Consider the following 11,885-nt stretch of genomic DNA (forward strand, 5'->3'; position numbering starts at 1 on the left):
TAATTCCCATATATGATATAGAAACTAAACAGGTGGCATTACAGAACATGTCTAAACTAAGCAGATGACATATATGATGTCAAAAGTAGGCACTACAAGGCAACATATGCATGATATGACTAACATCATCATGCCAAGGTAGAGCAAACACCTTGGGGGGCAAATAGGAGTGGTCAGCGGCGTCTGAATCCGCCTCAGAACAGATATCTTCCTCTGGATTACAATTTGGAGAGGGGTGGGGAGGGTTTGCCATTGAAACCACCATGGAGCGATGTCTGCATGACATTGTATTGCCGCGCAAAACTCTTCTATTTTTCTCTACATGTTCAGCATGACTGTGTACAATATCTGACATGCATACGAAAAAAATATGGTGAGATTATGTAAGGAGAGCATGCAGAAATTTAGAGTGATGGTAACAACTAGTGGATCGACGTTTTTCCGTTGAACCAAAATAGTCCTAATGGATCGACGTGAATGTATAGTAATAAGTGATCCAACAAGTGTACAACCTCTTTGCCGTAGCCGTGTCGACCTCAGCATCATTGGGTTGGTCGCTGAAGTAGTTGAGGCAGAGGTGGCTGTCGGAGGTGTGGAGGAAGATCTGAGGAATCTGTAGACGGCGTCCAGGGCACTGCTCTGTTGTGATGGATCGTTCTGTCGTTGGAGCAGCTCCAGTGAGCCGTAAGACGTCAAGGCCGAAGAAGTACAAGACAGACATCGTCAATCTCAAGTGGAATTCTAATAGCATCTCCAATAGATGATGTAAAATGGATGTAAAATTAACATCACCAAAAACCACCTGACTACAACAGATGAGGTAAAAACTATTGACTCTGAACTTAACTGTCGAAACTGAAATTTACTGTGGAATCTGAATGCTACTGTCGAAACTAAACGCAATGGTAGCAGAGAGGCACTTGACATGTAGTTTAGGGAGGGCCTGCAGTTCATCTTCAACCTGCACCCCCCTGAGCCGCCAACCACCACTGGCCGAACCGCCGGCCCCAGCGCCGCATCGCCGCCCCAAAACAACTCACCACCGCCGCCCCGGCCAGCCCTCTAGGCCCCCCGCCCCCACCCTGAACCCTAAGATAGATAGTAGGGTACCTCTCCAGCAAGCCCCCGTCCCCGCTGCGGGTGGTTCTTCCTTAACTCCGGCGAGCCCCCCAACCCTTGAAAATTGACTGACCCAAAAGTCGATTCAGTCGACTGAAGTGTGGCTTAATCGGAGCAGAGCAGCAGCACGAGCGAGGGGGAGAGCAGCAGCAGTAGCTGGGGGAGCGAGCGATCGAGCGGGAGCCGGAGCAGCAGCAGCAGCAGATCCAGCTGGTATGGATGCCGCCGCCGAAGGGGCCTCGCACTGGGGGAGAGCCGCCATGGAGATGTTGCCTGCGGCGCCGGCTTCATGGTAGCCGCTCCATGGGGGTGCCGGATGGAGCTCCGTCGGCGCTGGGAGGTCGAGTTAAGGAGAAGGAGCGATGCGATGAGTATACAACCTCTTTGGTGGCGCCGAGTAGGCCTCGGCTTCGTCCGAGGAGTAGGTGAGGACGCTGCGGTTTCGGTGGAGTAAGTTAAGGCGGCGTTGTGGGGATGGAGCAGCCGCGATAGACGAGGCGATCGTTGGAGCAGCTCCTTGGAGGTGGAGGATGGGGCGGCTGAACCGGCGGGACGGCGAGATGGACGACCGATCCTCATCCGGGGAGGTGGACGAGGGACGTCGAGCTGTTGCGGTGGACGACGTCGTCAAGGAAGAGGCTCCGGCTGGGCACCGATGACGTGGCGGACGGAGGAGGGTGGGGTTTCGCGGCTGGAGCGGAGAGGTTATGGCGACCTGGGATTTCGAATGGCGAAAAGGGGGCGATGGGAGGGGGTGAAGCATGACTTAGGGACGCGCTTGTCCAAAATGTAGGGTGTGTTACAAAAGTACCCCCCACCGATTTGAACTAGCGGCCCTTTCGGCTCAGGGTTAGAAGGGGGATTTCGCGTGTCGGGATTTAGCAGCTGGTGGGAGTTTTCGCGCGCGTTGTAATTTCGGGATAGCAAGGCGCGGGTTGTGAAGGCGCCAGTTTTGGGAGCACGATATCTGAATTTTCAGGATATAACAAGACGCGGGTTGAATTTTAGGGACAAGCCTAACGTGCAGTAATATTGTACTTGTACATACCAAATCAATTCGCACTTCCCTTGTAACAGCCTAGATTTTGGCCCTTTTCTTTTTCTTTTTGATTTATTGGTTTTTTGCTCTGTTTTTCTTTTTGGAGTGGTTCTGTGGCCTTGTCACCTGGGAAATTATCCTCATTTCCCATCCCAAGTAGATCATCATTCTCAAAACCCTTCCAAGATCTTGTCACTTCACTGCTTGACCAAACCCTACTTCCTTTTTTCTCAGGAATATTCCCTTTTTCTATTAAAGGAATTACCCTGTCTGCCCTAGGTTGTGAAGCAACCTTTATTTCCATCGCTCCTAAAATTCCCAAATAATTCTTAGAAATTGTTTGGGTCATATCTTTCCCAAATATGGCAAAATATTTCATTTGTCATGTTTATCATCATGCTCAAATAATTCATTTCCTATTCTGTCCTGAATGGCAGAATGTGAAGCAAGTGCCATTTTCCTTTTCCCAATTGACCTCAAACTCCTTGGACACCTTTTCCTGTCCATATCATTGCCACATGCCAAAGTGCAACCACATTTTCCTAGTAATTATTTAATTATGATTTTCCAAAGTTCCTGTCTGAGGGGAAGTGGTTGTGAAGGAAGTACAAGCTAGGCATATCCAAATGAGTTGCCATTTTGCATGATCCCTGATATCATCATATCATAGCCCTCCACCAAAGTAGAGCTCATGTTATACCTCCATGTGAGCTCATCTTCAATTCTTTGATTCTGCCCAAACTTTCAGTTTGTGAAGCAAGTATATTTTCTCTTGCTCCATTATGGCTGCCAATTTTACTAGGCCTTCTATTATCCATATAACCTACCTCCAACCATTTTGGGCATGGTTCATCAAGCCAATATTCCTGTAGAATTTTTCAAGATTTTGGACAGAGGGAATAGCTGTGAAGGAAGTACCATTTTGGTGAATCCAATTGGTATGAAACTCATACAGAATCTTTATATGATCAAATCATGAAGCCTTGCCAAATTTGAGCTCAAGTGGCCACACCATTTGAGTGCATCATCCAAATCTCATTTCTGGACCATTTTGGTCAGTTGCAAAGCAACTATGAATTAACTTGATCCAATTCTTCTCCAAGTTACCAGGATGAAAGTCCTTCTTTACCTCAACCCCGCAGACAACCCCATTGCTCCCAAAACCTTTCCTGTTGATCAGCAGTTCTCACTCAAGTTTACTATAGTAAACTTCAGAGGTTGCTTACCTCTTAACCAGAGCCGTTTTCACCGAACTACCACCACGGTTGAGACCTCCCCTGGATGAACTACTCACTAGACAACATTTTCAAGCCCCTCTCCCCCACTACATGCCAGTGCACATGGTGACCACGGCAATGGCGTACCTATGCACGCGCTCTGTGTGCAGTGCGCGTGTCCAGTGGTTGTTTGTGCTGGACCCCCTCCTCCTCTCGTCGCCTTCGTGCGCGTGATCATGTCCCATAGCTGGGTCGCGTCATCGCCGTCCTCCTGGAGCCCTCTCCCCCTCCGTCAGCCCCTCCATCAGCTCTCGTCGCCGCGGGCCCACGGGCGCACTGTGGCTGACCAAGCTTTAATGGCGCTCGGCTCCTTCCTCTGCTCCCCGGTGTCGTCTACCTCTCCGTTATCCCTGCATCAATAGCTCGCCGCCTTCCCAAGCCCTCCCGTGCCTCTGCTCGCGCCAGCACGACGGCACACGCGTCACCGCGGCCGCGCTTACCCCTCGGCACGCGGCGGCTATATATAGGCCTCCCCCGAGCCGTTCGAGCACACCAGCAGCCTCACTCCTCTCCCCTAGACCTCCCCTACCAGTCAACCGAGCCGGAGAGCCTATCCCGCCCCTCCCATGGTCGAAGCCTCGCCACCGGCCTCTACTTAAATTCGGCCGAATCGAGCACTCCCTCATCGTTCTGTCGCCACCAGAGGCCTCTCCACTACCCCCCTAGCCTCCCCATCCCCTCGCCTAGTCGCTGGAGTAGGCGTGGCCGCGCTTCCCCCAGGATCGGCCGCCGCCCGGTTCTCTGTTGCCACGGCCACCTCGTGCTCCATCCCTCCCCGACGCCCGCAGCCTGCCCAGATGGATGCGCCGCTCCTTGATGGTCTCGCCGGTGGCCTTGGCACAGCCGGGGACTGTCGGAGCCGTCGGGGCAGTCGCCGGTGTCGCCTCTCCCTGCCCCTCCTCTGCTTCGGTCGGGCCAGCGGGAGGAAGAAGGAGACATGAGCCAGGCGGGCCCCGCTCCTCCTCCCTGACCCCACCCGTCAGCCGCACCCACCCGGTCCCGCCTCTGCGCGCGTTGTCCTGGTCGGCCGACGTGGATAAGTGACGGGCCCCGCCCTGTGGGACCCGCACGTTAGCGACTAGCGTACCTGGCCCCGCCTCTGCCCGCGTGGCAAGTGGAAGCGTCAACCCCATAGTACGTGTTCGTTTTCTCAAAGCGTATTTCCATCTCCTTTTGCTCAAAATATGTTTTCTTATTCTGAAAGCGTATTTCCTCTCTGTTTCAGCCTGGAATACGTTTTCTTAAACATAAAGCATATTTCTAGCCTTACGCTTCTGCCTTATCCACTCAGGGACTTGTTTGTGATGATATTTTTGCAGAAAAGTCCCTGAACTTCAACCCTTTATAACTTATTAACCACAACTCCAAATCAGGTGATTCCAAAGCCCACGTCTTTGTTTTATCGAGACCGTTCTGATGGAACCATTTTCACCATGTTTTGACATTCTGAAAATGACCATTTTTCCCCTGCCCTTATTCAGCCCCCTCAGAGAGAGTACGTTTTCCGGCGATTCTTTCCGCGAGTTTCTCGCACTTTCTCCCGGTGATTTCTTCCACCCCAGGCAAGCCACACCCTCCATTTGCATGATTGCAATGCAGTGACATGGTTTCTTTATTTAAACTTGTTTAAAATATTGTGTTAGCTACTTGTGATTCGTTCATGGCATTTATCGGAGTATTATTTTGATCATGTTATTGCCATAATATTTGCTTGGAGTTCTAGGATTAATATTTTGATGATTATGTGGATGACATGTGCCTTCGGATTATTAGTGGCTTTATGATTAGTTTCATGGTGGTTTTGGATATATCTTGGAGTATTTGCTTTAGATATCATGCTGCCTTTGGATTATTAGTGGTTAGTATGATTATTTTCATGATGCTAGTCGATGTTTTGTTGCTTGGAGTATTATTTTCAGAGATGATGTTTACATGTGGATCTTAGCCGAATAGCTTTATTCTTGTTACTGGAGTAGTAGGAGTATTATTTTCAGATTCATCATGACAGTAGTGTTGTGCTACCCTTGGAGTATTTTGAGATGATGATATTATGCTTGGATTATTTGTTGGATATTGCTATGATTTGGATTATAGTTTAATAGTTGATATTGGAGTAGCGGTTACCACAGTTATATTCTTGGGGATAAATTTTGTCATTAAGTTGGTCAGGTGCCGCCGAACCGGGCTTTTCCAGCGCAACCACATTTGCCTTTTATGGGAAGGCCCTAATGCGGTCTATTGTCGTGCCTCTCGCCGGTGCCTCCAACTAGGGAAGGTTATGGGCGTGTGTACCCTGGCCCGGTAAGCAGACATAACCTTGTGTCCCGTAGTTGGATTTTGCGCGCGTGTCCCCGAGTGGGAGTGTTTTGACCACGAGGGTGGTGTTTTGACCACGACGGTGGTCGGGATCTCTTTGGTAGACACGGGGCCACCCAGGACTAGCCCAGCTGGGAGTGGGTCGGAGTGGCCGGGAGAGCGTCATGGCAGTAGATCGATTTTGTCGGAACGCCGTTGGTCCACCCGAATGGGAGTACGAGGCCATGGGTTAAGTGGTGTGGGTACAGTGTGCTACCTCTGCAGAGTGTATTTAATCTATCGATAGTCGCGTCCGTATTAGGTCCCACCGTTCGATCAACACTCACATGACGGAATGACTTATAGGTGATTTATATGTTGATATGTTGAGCATTACAGATTGGCAGGATGTTGATGATGAAGTTTGAGACCCAGTGTTGGTCATGGTAGTGATCGCCGGAAAGATCATAGTTTGAGACCAAGTGTTGGTCGTGGTAGTGATCGCCAGAAAGATCACAGTTTGAGACCAAGTGTTGGTCATGGTAGTGATCACCGGAAAGATCACTGTATGGTTTCGATCATGAGTTGATCGAGATGGTATATTGCTTGGCCGGTTAGCCAAGAGGGATATGGTTATGGAGATCTGAGATGGTGATGTATCAGCATTGTATTAGTTCATCGCATGCTTAGTAGTTGCTTCATCATGGTAGTTGATAATTAATTAACCTGTTAATGCTATGTTATTGTCTTGCCTTGATGTTTATGGTTGTTGTGAGCTTGCAAGTACATTCAATGTACTGACCTGGCGTGTCATGCCAGACTGCAGGTGATGCCGTGATTCCTTGATTGCTTGTCGTGGTATCCGTTCGTGTGAGCTAGATCGTGTCCCAGCCAGAGTCCCTGCGGAGTGGAGTTCACCACCTTTGTCGTTGTTCCGCTGCTAGAAGTTTTCCGCTGCTACGAGATGTTCCGCTGCTAGCATAGAGCAAGTGTAGTATCACAGACGCAGTGTCGCCATGTTGATGTGATCATTGTAACATCAGACCCATGTAATTATTATTCTTGTAATAAGAGCTGATTTGTTCTATGTCAAGCAGTGCCGTATTCCAGAGACTTCTCCTCGATCTCTGGGCTGGAATATGGGGCGTTCCGGTTTCTCTGAGCCGGGGAGCCACAGTCTTGGCATGAGAGAAGGTCTGGCTGTAGGATGCCCTAGTCAGCGCGAGCGGTAGAAACCGGTAGAAATCGGTAGTTTAGAGGTGGTCTTGTTTGTCGCATTTGGTTACTGCATTTGTTTGCTACATAGCATGCATGTAGCCTTAATATTTTGTTACTAACTGTTTAATCTGGTGAGTATAGGTGGCATCGGTCCGGATCCACTACAGCTCAGCCATTGCATTTCTCCAGTTTTCTTTTCTTGCTCATTATTCGGTGTTTGGTGTCATTTCTGTCCCAGCAGAGTGATGCCAAGTGATCGCGACACTGTTTGCAAAAATGGTGCTCAGGTATCGCGCCGAGTTATTTCCTTCAGCCCCACCTTTTGTTTCAGTGGTAGACATGCTTCTATCACGGATCGTCCTTTTGCTTGTCATTTTGGCAACCCTTAATGATTGTAGTTATCAAGAAAGGGTAGTGTCACCAGCCTCAGTTTTTCCCCGCTATCCTATTTCTTGGACGAGTACGGATCTTTTTCCGTCCGCTTGATTATCAAATGTGTCCTCACCTCTGAGCTAGTCCAGGTTGCTACCTGGCTAAGATAGCACTTGGTGTAGCGCTGTTTACACCGATTCTTCCACACATTGATTCGTCCTCGTGCACAACATCATAGCATGCTAGATCGTAGAGCCGGAGATCCCGTGAAAATTGTGTGCTTAAGTAGGCATGCATATTGTGTGACTAGCAGTAATATGTGACATTGATTGTGTGTGAATTGATTGTTGTTGTGTGTTTTTGTTTAGTTGAGTTTTCTTTTGCTTCTTTCTTTTTGGGCCCCGGTGTTACATTATTTTTCCCCTATAAAGAGTTGCTCATCAACTGACACCGGACTCGAAGAAGTAATAAGTATTTCAAATATTTGGAAGAAGCTCCGCTAAACATTATGGCCTTCTCAGTCAACCGCATGATATAAGGAATATCTGCTCAGAATACCAATTGTGTCTTGGATTGATTATCCGCATCAATTCTACAAGTCAGATGCAAGACCAACGGTATATTTTTCAGTCAAAGGTATGGATCATAGGCAAAGTTCTGGCTCAGCAATAAATGATACTTGAAATATGTTATACTCCAAGAGAAAGTCAGGATGTGATATGCTCAACGAAGACAGTCAAACAAATTTTCTCATGCAAATGATCAGCCGCAAAATATTATGGACGTGTGCATGGATTTCAGTCTGCATATCAGTATGAAGTTTTGGATATAAGAAACGCAGCATTATTCCACACGCTATCGAAAGAAATTTATGAGGCAAGGCTCCTCAATTTTTTTCCGCAGCATGATATGTGAATAATTTCCGATCCACGATATCCGGTCTTTCTCAACAAGATACCTCGGTAAAAGCTTCCGACAGACGGGAAATGAATTTTTTTCCAACAAGCAAACCCGAGGAGAAGCTTCTCAAGTATGGAAAACCGGCTTCTCCTGCACACTACTCAGGTCAAGCTTCATGTGTAACCTATCAAGGCTTCTTCTGCACGCTACCCAGACAAAAGCTTCAAGCAGAAGCTAATGAGCCTTCCTCGGCAAGCTACACGAATGGCTTTTCTCTGCAGATCAAGGATCAGATTTGCAATAAGTTTGTTAGAGATATACCTAAGAAAGGTACGGATCTAACAACCTCGTGAGCCATGCAAATGAAGATAAGCAGAGATACATCTCATGAATTACAAGGACCAACAAGATCGGGAGATGACATCACAAAAATCAACAGTCGTCAAGGTCATTATTCCCGCACCAGACAAGGTGATATATAAACTCTTGTCACCTTCTTGTATGATTGGCCTTAGCAATGAGCTCCGTACAGCTACAAACCTCGAGTACATGTCATATATGTGCGGACACAGGTCAGAAAAACAAGCACAAGGAATAATGTCAAAAACATTAATCACATCCATGGTCATACGAAGAATCAAGGACATGTGTGGCCAAGTTATTTCAGCAAGGTATCATGACAAAGAAAATCATGATCGTTAAAGGGTGAGACTGACAACAAAGGTATGATGTATTTTGCACGATCATCAGGGTCCGGATACCCAAATCAGTTGGAGGCCATAATTCCATATGGATCCACAAAGACATACACCTTCAGCGGCCTACTCTATTTACAAGGATTTTCATATCCCGCTGACCCGCTTGACATGGTTAGTGTGGAATATCCAAGTCTGTTCTATCAGATCTAAGATTCCTTTGCAACCTTAACAGTTTGACCTCAATGGCAGAGTTAAAACATATCACAGCATATTGCCAAAAATGGGTATACCGACAAAATGAGAAAGTCAAAAGCCGAATAATCAGCTCAGACCCGGTATACTCGCCAACGGAATCAAGTACACAGTCAGTCTGTCAGGAAAAGCATTTGTCCGTCAGCCCCTGTCGGGCAAAGTCTCAAGATATAAATATTTGAGGTATGACATAGCTATAGCTCCATGCACTGTTATATTTCTCAGACAGAAGGCAGTCAAATCTCTGGTGTATGCCACATGGTCGAGCAAAAGGAAATAAATCAAGATAAATCGGGGCACCTATGAGCAGTCAGATCCCGTCAGAAGATGACCAGACTAATTCTAAGTATTTATTGAACCTAGAAGGCTTGCATTTATTTGCAGCAACCCCATGACAAAAGTAAAAAGGTTTCATGACAAAAGGAAATTTATGAGCAAAAGTAAAAAGGTTTCATGACAAAAGGAAATTTATTCACAGCAGATATGAAAGAATCAACATCAGCAAAAGGATTTGGTATATGAGCAAAGACCCATCAGAATTTGGGGAAAGGAGAAGCAAGCCACCCCAGAGCAAGGTAAGTGGATCATCTGAAATTCTTGGGGGAACAATAAATAAAGGAAAAAGGATATCCGAGTGGGACATGGTATCCTCAAGTCATACTTGTTCCCAGAGCAACTAAATCTCGAGGGACGAGATTTCTTTAAGGGGGTAAGAGTTGTAACAACCTGGATTTTGGCCCTTTTCTTTTTCTTTTTGATTTATTGGTTTTTGCTTTGTTTTTCTTTTTGGAGTGGTTCTGTGGCCTTGTCACCTGGGAAATCATCCTCATTTCCCATCCCAAGTGGATCATCATTCTCAAAACCCTGCCAAGATCTTGTCAATTCACTGCTTGACCAAACCCTAATTCCTTTTTTCTCAGGAATATTCCCTTTTTCTATTAAAGGAATTACCCTGTCTGCCCTAGGTTGTGAAGCAACCTTTATTTCCATCACTCCTAAAATTCCCAAATAATTCTCATAAATTGTTTGGGTCATATCTTTCCCAAATATGGCAAAATATTTCATTTGTCATGTTTATCATCATGCTCAAATAATTCATTTCCTATTCTGTCCTGAATGGCAGAATGTGAAGCAAGTGCCATTATCCTTTTCCCAATTGACCTCAAACTCCTTGGACACCTTTTCCTGTCCATATCATTGCCACATGCCAAAGTGCAACCTCATTTGCCTAGTAATTATTTAATTATGATTTTCCAAAGTTCCTGTCTGAGGGAAGTGGTTGTGAAGGAAGTACAAGCTAGGCATATCCAAATGAGTTGCCATTTTGCATGATCCCTCATATCATCATATCATAGCCCTCCATCAAAGTAGAGCTCATGTTATATCTCCATGTGAGCTCATCTTCAATTCTTTGATTCTGCCCAAAATTTCAGTTTGTGAAGCAAGTATATTTTATCTTGCTCCATTATGGCTGCCAATTTTTCTAGGCCTTCTATGATCCATATAACCTACCTCCAACCATTTTTGGCATGGTTCATCAAGCAAATATTCCTCTAGAATTTTTGCAAGATTCTGAACAGAGGGAATAGCTGTGAAGGAAGTACCATTTTGGTGAATCCAATTGGTATGAAATCATACAGCATCTTTATATGATCAAATCATGAAGCCTTGCCAAACTTGAGCAAAGTGGCCACACCATTTGAGTGCATCATCCAAATCTCATTTCTGGACCATTTTGGTCAGTTGCAAAGCAACTATGAATTAACTTGATCCAATTCTTCTCCAAGTTACCAGGATGAAAGTCCTTCTTTACCTCAACCCCGCAGACAACTCCATTGCTCCCAAAACCTTCCCTGTTGATTAGCAGTTCTCACTCAAGTTTACTGCAGTAAACTTCAGAGGTTTCTTACCTCTTAACCAGAGCCGTTTTCACCGAACTACCACCACGGTTGAGACCTCCCCTGGATGAACTACTCACTAGACAACATTTTCAAGCCCCTCTAACCCACTACATGCCAGTGCACATGGTGACCACGGCAATGACGTGCCTGTGCACGCGCTCTGTGTGCAGTGCGTGTGTCCAGTGGCTATTTGTGCTAGACCCCCTCCTCCTCTCGTCGCCTTCGCGCGCGTGATAATGTCCCACAGCTGGCTCGCGTCGTCACCGTCCTCCTATAACCCTCTCCCCCTCCGTCAGCCCCTCCGTCAGCTCTCGTCGCCGCGCGCCCATGGGCGCACTGTGGCCGACGGAGCTTTAATGGCGCTCGACTCCTTCCTCTGCTCCTCGGCGTCGTCTACATCTCCGTGATCCCTGCATCAATAGCTCGTCGCCTTCCCGAGCCCTCCTGTGCCTCTGCTCACGCCAGCGCGACGGCACACGCGTCACCGCGGCCGCGCTCACCCCTCGGCACGTGCTACCTCTTGAGCTTGCGTTGGATTTCCTCGAAGAGGAAAGGATAATGCAGCAGAGTAGCATAAGTATTTCCCTCAGTTTTTGAGAACCAAGGTATCAATCCAGTAGGAGGCCACGCTCAAGTCCCTCGTACCTGCAGAAAACGATAGCTACTCGCAACCAACGCGATTAGGGGTTGTCAATCCCTTCACGTTCACTTACGAGAGTGAGATCTGATAGAGATGGTAGACAATATTTTTGGTATTTTTGATATAGAGATGCAAAGTAAAAAGTAAAAGGCAAAGTAAAAAAGCAAAGCAAGA

Source organism: Triticum urartu, chromosome 1 (genome assembly GCF_003073215.2).
Source record: "Triticum urartu cultivar G1812 chromosome 1, Tu2.1, whole genome shotgun sequence".
NCBI classification, from domain to species: Eukaryota; Viridiplantae; Streptophyta; class Magnoliopsida; order Poales; family Poaceae; genus Triticum; species Triticum urartu.